The following is an 8,446-nucleotide window of genomic DNA, read 5'->3' on the forward strand; positions in this document are numbered from 1 at the left end:
CACTCACTTTCTTGTAAATACAGGCTTCTCCAAAAGTCTGTATAAAACCATATGCTTTGGTCACACTATCAAAACATTTGTTCCAACTCCGAGAGGCTTGCGCCAGTCCATAAATGGATCACTGGAGCTTGCACACTTTGTTAGCACCCTTTGGATCGACAAAACCTTCTGGTTGCATCATATACAACTCTTCTTCCAGAAATCCATTCAGGAATGCAGTTTTGACATCCATTTGCAAAATTTCATAATCATAAAACGTGGCAATTGCTAACATGATTCGGGCAGACTTAAGCATCGCTACGGGTGAGAAAGTCTCATCATAGTCAACCCCTTGAACTTGTCAAAAACCTTTCGCAACAAGTCAACCTTTGTAGATAGTAACATACGGTCAGCATCAGTCTTCTTCTTGAAGATCCATTTATTCTCGATGGCTTGCCGATCATCGGGCAAGTCAACCAAAGTCCACACTTTGTTCTCATACATGGATCCCATCTCAGATTTCATGGCCTCAAGCCATTTTGCGGAATCTGGACTCACCATCGCTTCTTCATACTGTTGGATCACGGGTTCCGGCAAACCCTTGAGGTTCGAACACTGGGGTGCGCGCGGAGGTTTTCTCCCTATCGATCCACGCCCTAGCTCTCTAAGATCTTGCGAACAAACTCAACGAACTCACAACACAGAAAGACACAAGATTTATACCGGTTCGGGCTACCCTTGTGGTGTAATACCCTACTCCAGTGTGGTGGTGGTGGATTGCCTCTTGGGCTGATGATGAACAGTACAAGGGAAAGAACAGCCTCCTGAGGTTGAGGTGTTATTGTTCTTGGTGAACTTGTGTGGGTGAGATGATCTTGGATCCGCTCTCGACTTGTGATGTGGTCGATCCCCTCCCACTGTGGTGGCTAGTTCTACTTATATAGGACCTGGTCCTCTCCCCAAATATTGAGCGGGAAGGGAGCCAACAACGGCCAATTTGAAAGGAGACAGCTAGTACAAGTTATCCTGACAAAAGGTGGTCTTCGCCTGCCAAAGGTTCTGGTGATGACGCCATCTTGGGCTCCATGGTGACTTCCATCCTGCCGTCCTTCTGGTCTTGGTCACGTTGCACCAATATGGAAACCTTTGCTTGATGCCTCGATACTCCGCGCCTGCGCTTGCCCCATTGGCACCAAAGGGGAAATAAGGACACTGCGCGCGCTGGCGCCCTCCTGGTCTCGATGGTCATGGCTTACGTCACGAGGACCTCGCGAGGTTTGCCCTGCCTTGATCTCTCCGCCCCTCGTGAGCCTGCCTGGCGAGGCCACTCCTCAGGAGGTCTTGCATCGTCCGCCTTGCGAGGCCTGGCCCCTCACGAGGGTCTTCAATGCCTTGTCAATGAAGATGGGTCGTACAGACCTGCCAGACCAGCCACGCCGTGGGCTGCAGGCAGGCAAGTCTGGGGACCCCTGTTCCCAGGACACCGACAGTAGCCCCCGGGCCCAAGGCGCGCTCGTGCTTGGCTTCAAGGCGAAGCCAATGGATCAAGCGCGGAGCGTCGCGAGCCCCAAAAGCCTGTGGCCTCGGTTGACGCGTGGCGGTTGATTGGACGTGGGCGTCTCCACTTCCCGCGCTGCCACGGAAACTGCCCGACTTGACAAGTACCTGCGATCGTGGGGGTGCTGGTTGGCCTTCTCTTGCAATAAATGGGCAGGGGGCAAAGCCCCCGTCGCTCATCTCTTCCCATTCCGCTCGCTTCTTCTTCCTTTGCTCCACCACTGACTCCAATGGCGTCGTCGAAGAGGTTCTCCGCCGCGGAGAAAGGAAAGGCCCCTCGCGAGGGGCCCTGCTCCCCGGCGCCCAAACGGGGACGTGGCCGCCCCCGCAAGCACACCACGACTCCCACCGTGGCCCCCTGCTCCCGGGATGGTGATGCTGCGCATGGCGGGGTCGATCCGGTCGTGGTAGCCCCGTCGATGAGGGGAGACGCGTTGTGGTTGCATGGCCTCCCCGACCACGCTTCCATTCGACCGAGGTGCTGCCGGAGTTCATTGTCTAGTCGGTGGATCCGGCCGGCAACTGGCTCCAGCTTCCGCGCTTCTTCGTCAACGAGCTACCGGCCCCTGGTCCAGGCGGGCTCTGGCTGCAGGCGGACGGTTGCTGCAGTAGGGCTTCCTGGGTCATGGTTGAAGTCTCCGCCACGGGCAACATAGCTCTGGCCCGCGGTTGGCAGACGTTCGCCCGTGCGCGCGGCCTGGGCAAGTGGTGCACCCCCCACTTCAAGTATGGCGGTGATGCGACCGTCTACGTGAGGGTGTTTGGGGAAGATGGTCGCCGCGCCGGGTGCTGCCTCAAGACGAACAACGGCGAGGAGGTGCTCGGTCTCGGCGATGGCCGCGACGAGGGTGAGCCCACTGGCCGCGCCTCATCCAGCTACGGTGGCTCTTCTCTTGGCGAAAGCTCCAGTAGTGGCAGCTACGACCAGCCGCCCCACCGCTGTACCCGCTTCGAAGGTGGTAGCGGTTCGTCTCATCGCCGCGCCTCCGTGAAGCGCGAGGAGGGATCCGGCTAAGCTCGGGACATCATTGGAGGCCTGCCCCCATGGTTCACTGCAACGCCACTTTTGTTTTGTTCCTTTTTTATTTCCTGTATCAAAATGAAACCAGCATGGGCCCGGAGGGGCGTGTATCGAACTGTGATTCCTCAGTCATTACGCTATGCTTGTCACTTCTGTGTTGTGTTGTTATTTCGTGCGGAGATATCTTAGCCTGGCGCGTTTTGGGCAGCCTCTTCTTCATGAGGTACTTGTCTCCTCGTGCCCGTCTTGGCTTAGTGGTTGCTCTAGAACTGCAAAAAACTTGTTAGGAAGCTCGCTAGGAGACTTATCGTGCACCCGAGCCTTGACCCAGCGCTTCATATCATGGTACCCGAGGGGCACGAGAAGGCAGACCGAAGGCACAGAGAAGGACCAACGCAGGAAGAAGAAACCCTCGTGAAGGCACCGGCCTAGCCCCTTCGCGAGGTATGAGAGAGAGAGAACACAAGCGAACTAGATACGGAAAAGGCGGCAAAAGGCGACGAAACCAAATCAGCAAGGGACACCAGAAGCAAACTTTGATTAAGAGAAGGCGAGCCAACTACGGAAAGCAAATGAAAAGCCGCGTCTGACACCTAGTCTAGTCTTCGACGTCTTCTCACCAGCGCGGAGCTAAGTGCTGCCACTAGGCGTGGGAGGGAGCCCCCGAGGCCCGAGGGTGGCTCTCCGGAGACTCCAACGTGTGTACAGCCACACTCAATATTACGTGAGAGTGTCACGGGCGGCGATTCTTCACAGGCACCAGGCCTTCTTCACAGGCACTGGGCCTTTCTTCACAGGCACGGGGCCTTGCTTCACAGGCATTGGGCCTTGCTTCATAGGCATTGGGCCTTGCTTCACAGGTACCGGGCCTTGCTCTTCAGGCACTGGGCCTTGCTTCATGGGTAGAACTTCCGGAGGTGCTGGATGTTCCAGGCGTTCTGGACGGGCACCCCATCCTGCGTCTCCAGGCATGCGGCGCTAGGCCTGGAGATATGGACGACCCTGAACGGGCCCTCCCACATGGGTGAGAGCTTGTGCAACCCTTCCCTGGAGAGGACCTGCCTCAGGACGAGGTCGCCTGCCTCGAGCGTCCTGGAGCGGATGTTGCGGCAGTGGTACCGTCGTAGCACCTGCTGGTACCTTGCCGCCCTCAGTGCAGCTTCGCGGCGTCGCTCCTCCCCCAGTACGAGGTCCATCCCCCGCGTGGCGTCCTACTGCGTTTCATCAAACGCCAGGACCCGTGCGGAGTGATGCTTAACCTTGTGAGGGAGGACCGCTTTGGCTCCGTAGACAAGGAAGAATGGGGTCTCGCCCGTCGGTTTCGTGGCGGTGGTGCGGATGGACCACAACACGGACTGGAGCTCATTGTGCTAGCCCCTGCCGCAGGCCTCGAGCTTCTTCTTGAAGGTCCTGGTCTTGAGGCCTCTGAGGACCTCCGCGTTGCGCGTTCAGCCTGGCCATTGCTCCTGGGGTGCGCCACCGAAGCATAGCAGATCTACGTTCCAAGGTTAGCACAATATGTTTTGAAGAGGTTACTGGTGAACTGTGAGCCGTTGTCGGTGATGATGCGGTTGGGGACCCTGAAATGGCTCACGAGGCCCTTAACAAACTTAACCGCGGAACCAGCTGGGATGGTGCGGACGGTTTCCACTTCTGCCCACTTGGTGAACTTGTCAATGGCGACATAGAGGTAGCGGTAGCCCCCTGGCGCTCGAGGGAATGGGCCCAAGATATCTAGCCCACAGGCCTCGAACGGCCATGTGAGCGGTATAGTCTAGAGGCCCTGAGCTGGCTGATGGATCTGCTTGGCGTGGAACTGGCAAGCTTCGCAGGACTTCACCAGCTCAGTTGTGTCGTTGAGCGCCGTGGGCCAGTAGAATCCATTGTGGAACACCTTGCCAACGAGAGTCCATGATGACGAGTGGTGTCCGCAGTCCCCGCTGTGTATGTCAATCAGCAAGTCCTTCCCCCGGTCCTTGGAAATGCAATGCAACGAAACATCATTTGGTCACTTCCCCTACAACTCACCGTCCTGGATGCAGTATGTCGTGGCTTGCTGGGCTACGCGCTCTGCGTCCTCTTCCTTCTCCGGTAGCGCCCCTTGCATCAGATATTCCTGGAATTCCTTTATCCAACATCCCTCTTGAGGCTCAAGCGCAGCAAGCGAGCCCCTGAGGATGGGCCACAAGCTGGGGCTCCCGTGGCAGGCGGTTGTGGGAGCTCCTCCCGAGGCCGTGCCGTGCTTGAAAGTGGTGGCGTCGCTGACGGCTTGAAGAGCCACTCCTTGAAGACGCCGGGCTCTTGGGGCTACCGCTTGGATGCCCTCCTGGCGATGTCGTCGGCTTCCTTGTTGATGCCACGGGGCACATGCTGCACCTCCATGCCTAGGAACTGCTTTTCCATCTTAAGTACTTCCACGAGGTACTTCTCCATGTGCTCATCATTTGGCTCGTACAGTTTGTTGGAGAAGTTGACGAGGAGCTATGAGTCGCCCCAAACGGTGAGGCGCTTTACCCCTAGAGCTGCCATGGCCTTCAGGCCAGCTATGAGGCCTTCGTATTTTGCGATGTTGTTGGAGACCTTCTCGCCCTGCTAAAAGCAGAGCTGGACGGCGTAGTAGAGCTTGCTCTGTTTGGGTGAGATGAGCACTGCTCCAGCCCCCGTGCCCTAGTGCGCGAAGGCACCATCGAAATACATGACCCATTCGTCTGGCGCCTCACTTCCTGGCGAGGTGGACCGGTCCTTGCCTGCTTCCAGTGCCGGGGCCTCCATCCATTTCACCATGAAGTCAGCGAGTGCGGCTCCCTTGATGACCCTGGTGGTGCTGAACTCCAACTGGAATGCCTACAGCTCGATGTTCCACTCGACAACCCTTCCAACAGAGTTGGGGCTCCTGAGCACCCTCTCCAATGGGTAGGCCGAGACGACTTTGATGGGATGGCCCTGGAAGTACTGACGTAACTTGTGCGAGGCCACCAGGAGCATGAGCAGGAGCTTCTGAGGCATGGGATAACATGCCCTCGCGTCCCACTGCACCGTGCTGACGAAGTACACTGGGTGCTCGACGAGGACCGGTGTGTTGGTGAGGCTCGCGTCTTGCGCAAGCTGGGGTGCCTCCTGAGGTGGTGGGACCTCTGGCGCCTGGTCGCTTGCGGGAATCTCTATGGTGTCATCCTGCCGAGCTTGGTCTTTTCTTGCTGCCGCTATGGCTCTTGCTGCGCCTTCCTGATCTTGCGTCATCTCAGCTGCTGACGTAGCTTGGCATGGCGCACTCTTGGCCTGGTGCTCCTCCTGAACCGCCACTAATGCAGCACCGGCGGAGTGTGGGGTGGCGGCAAGATAAAGTACAAGAGGCTCGAGAGGTCGTGGCGCCACCAACACCGGTGGGCTGGTCAGGTATCTCTTGAGGTCTTGGAAGGCTCGGTCGGCCTCCGGAGTCCACTCGAACGGGCCCTTCTTCTTCATCAGCTTGAAAAAGGGTAAGGCGTGCTCTCCCAGCTTGGAGATGAAGCGCCCCAATGCAGTCACCCAACCAGCCAGCTTCTGCATTTCCTTGAGGGTCTGTGGCGGGCTCATGCCCTCAATGTCCTCGATCTTCTCCGGGTTCGCCTCGATCCCTCTGTGCGACACGAGGAATCCCAGCAGCTTGCCGGAAGGAACACCGAACACACACTTTTCCGGGTTAAGCCATAGGTTCACCTGGCGCAGGCTTTCGAAGGTCTCCTCCAGGTCTTGGATCAAGGTTCTCGCCTCCCGAGACTTCACCACAATGTCGTCGACGTAGGCCTCCGTGTTCCTCCCGAGTAGCCACCCTAAAGCGATGTGCATTAGCCGCGGAAAGGTCGCACCCGCGTTGCGGTCCAAAGGGCATACAAGTCTAGCAGTACACCCCACATGGGGTCAGGAAGGCTGTCTTCTCTACATCTTCCACCGCCATCTTGATTTGGTGATACCCTGAGAACACATCCAGAAAGCATAGTAGGTCGCACTCAATGGTGGAGTCGACGATCTGGTCGATGCGCGGGAGAGGGAACGGATCTTGAGGGCACGCCTTGTTGAGGTTGGTGAAGTCGACACACATTCGTTCCTTCCTGCCTTTCTTCGGCACCACGACTGGGTTCGCCAGCCATTCGGGGTACCTAACCTCACGAACGGCATCCGCCACCTCCAACTTGCGGGTCTCTTGGATGATGAAGGCCTGCTTCTCCGTGGGCTGCCGCCTTGCTTGCTGCATCACAGGGTGCACATTGGGGTACACCCTTAAGTGGTGCTGAATCACCTCTCTCGGGACCCCCACCAGCCGATTGGGCTCCCATGCGAATATGTCCTTGTTCGCGCGCAAGAACTTCACCAATGCCTCCTCTTGGCTGGGGTTGAGGCCGGCACCTATGGTGAAAGTGGCTCCTGAGGAGCCGTCCTCGTCGACCGGCACCTGCTTTGTCTCTGTCTTGTCTTGGGTGAACAACTGCTTCTTCTTAGTTGGCGCGGCCTCCTTGGCCTCGGGGGCACCGGTGCCGACGGGCTACGCCGCTGCAGCAGTCCTGAAGGCAAGTTTGAGCGACGTCACGGCCTCCTTGGTGTCCCCCTTGATGGTGAGGACACCTTTGCTTCCTGGCATTTTCATGAGGTTGTAGGCTGGATGAGTTGCCGCCATGAACTGGGCCAGAGCTGGGTACCCGAGGATGGCGTTGTACGGGAGGCCGATGCGGGCGATGTCGAAGTTGACTAGCTCGGTGCGGTAGTTGTCACGCATGCCAAAGGTGACGGGAAGGCGGATCTGCCCCAGGGAGCGGGCAGCGCCACCACCAACTCCTAAGAAAGGCTTGCTGAGGGTGAGTCGCTCAAGCGGCATGTGAAGAAGGCTGAAGGCCTCCATGGAGAGCAAGTTGAGGCCAGTGCCACCGTTAATGAGGATCTTGGTGACGGCCACGTTGCAGATGGTAGGAGTGCAGAGCATCGAAAGCATGCCCGAGCCGGTGGTGGTGACGGGGTGGTCTTCTGAGATGAAGGTGAGGTCGGCCTCAGGCGCGTCCCAGCCCGGCGGAGCCCCCGAGCGCGTGGAAGCGGCGCTGATCTGGAGGAGGAACGGCTTGATGTGGCACCCTGAAAGCGGCGCTTGTGAGCCGCCTAGCAGGGCCGCGACCGCGTGGTGCGCCGGTGCAGCGTAGCACGCAATGAATAGGTCGCGGAGCTCCTCCCAAGATGCCACTGTGGATCCGGGAAGGTTGAGCAGCCAGGCACGCGGCTCGCCGGCGAGGGCCATGGGAAGCTAGTTGGCCATGACCTTGTCGTCACCCCCGGCTTCGAGGACGGCCTCCTCGTACGCCAGCAGGAAAGCTGACGGGTCCGTCGCACCGTCGTAGCACAGCGGCATCTCCGGCTTGAACTTGGGCGGCCACTGCACCCGCCGCAGGGCGGGGGCTAGGGCTCGGAGCCCCCTGACCTCGTCGTCAATGCTAGCCGTCGGAGTCGGTGACAGGGCGCCTACCATGTGGGCGGAGCACAGATCGACGAAAGGGAAGCTACAGCGCACCCCTAACTGGCGCGCCAAATGTCGGATCACGGGTTCCGGCAAACCCTTGAGGTTCGAACACTTCGGTGCGCATGAAGGTTTTCTCCCTATCGATCCACGCCCTAGCTCTCTAAGATCTTGCAAACAAACTCAACGAACTCACAACACAGAAAGACACAAGATTTATACTGGTTCGGGCCACCGTTGTGGTGTAATACCCTACTCCAGTGTGGTGGTGGTGGATTGCCTCTTGGGCTGATGATGAATAGTACAAGGGGAAGAACAGCCTCTGCGGTTGAGGTGTTCTTGTGCTTGGTGAACTTGTGTGGGTGAGATGATCTTGGATCCGCTCTCGACTTGTGATGAGGTCGATCCCC

This window comes from Triticum urartu, chromosome 6A, assembly GCF_056163025.1.
Source record: "Triticum urartu cultivar PI428250 chromosome 6A, HENAU_Tu73, whole genome shotgun sequence".
In the NCBI taxonomy this organism is placed as follows: domain Eukaryota; kingdom Viridiplantae; phylum Streptophyta; class Magnoliopsida; order Poales; family Poaceae; genus Triticum; species Triticum urartu.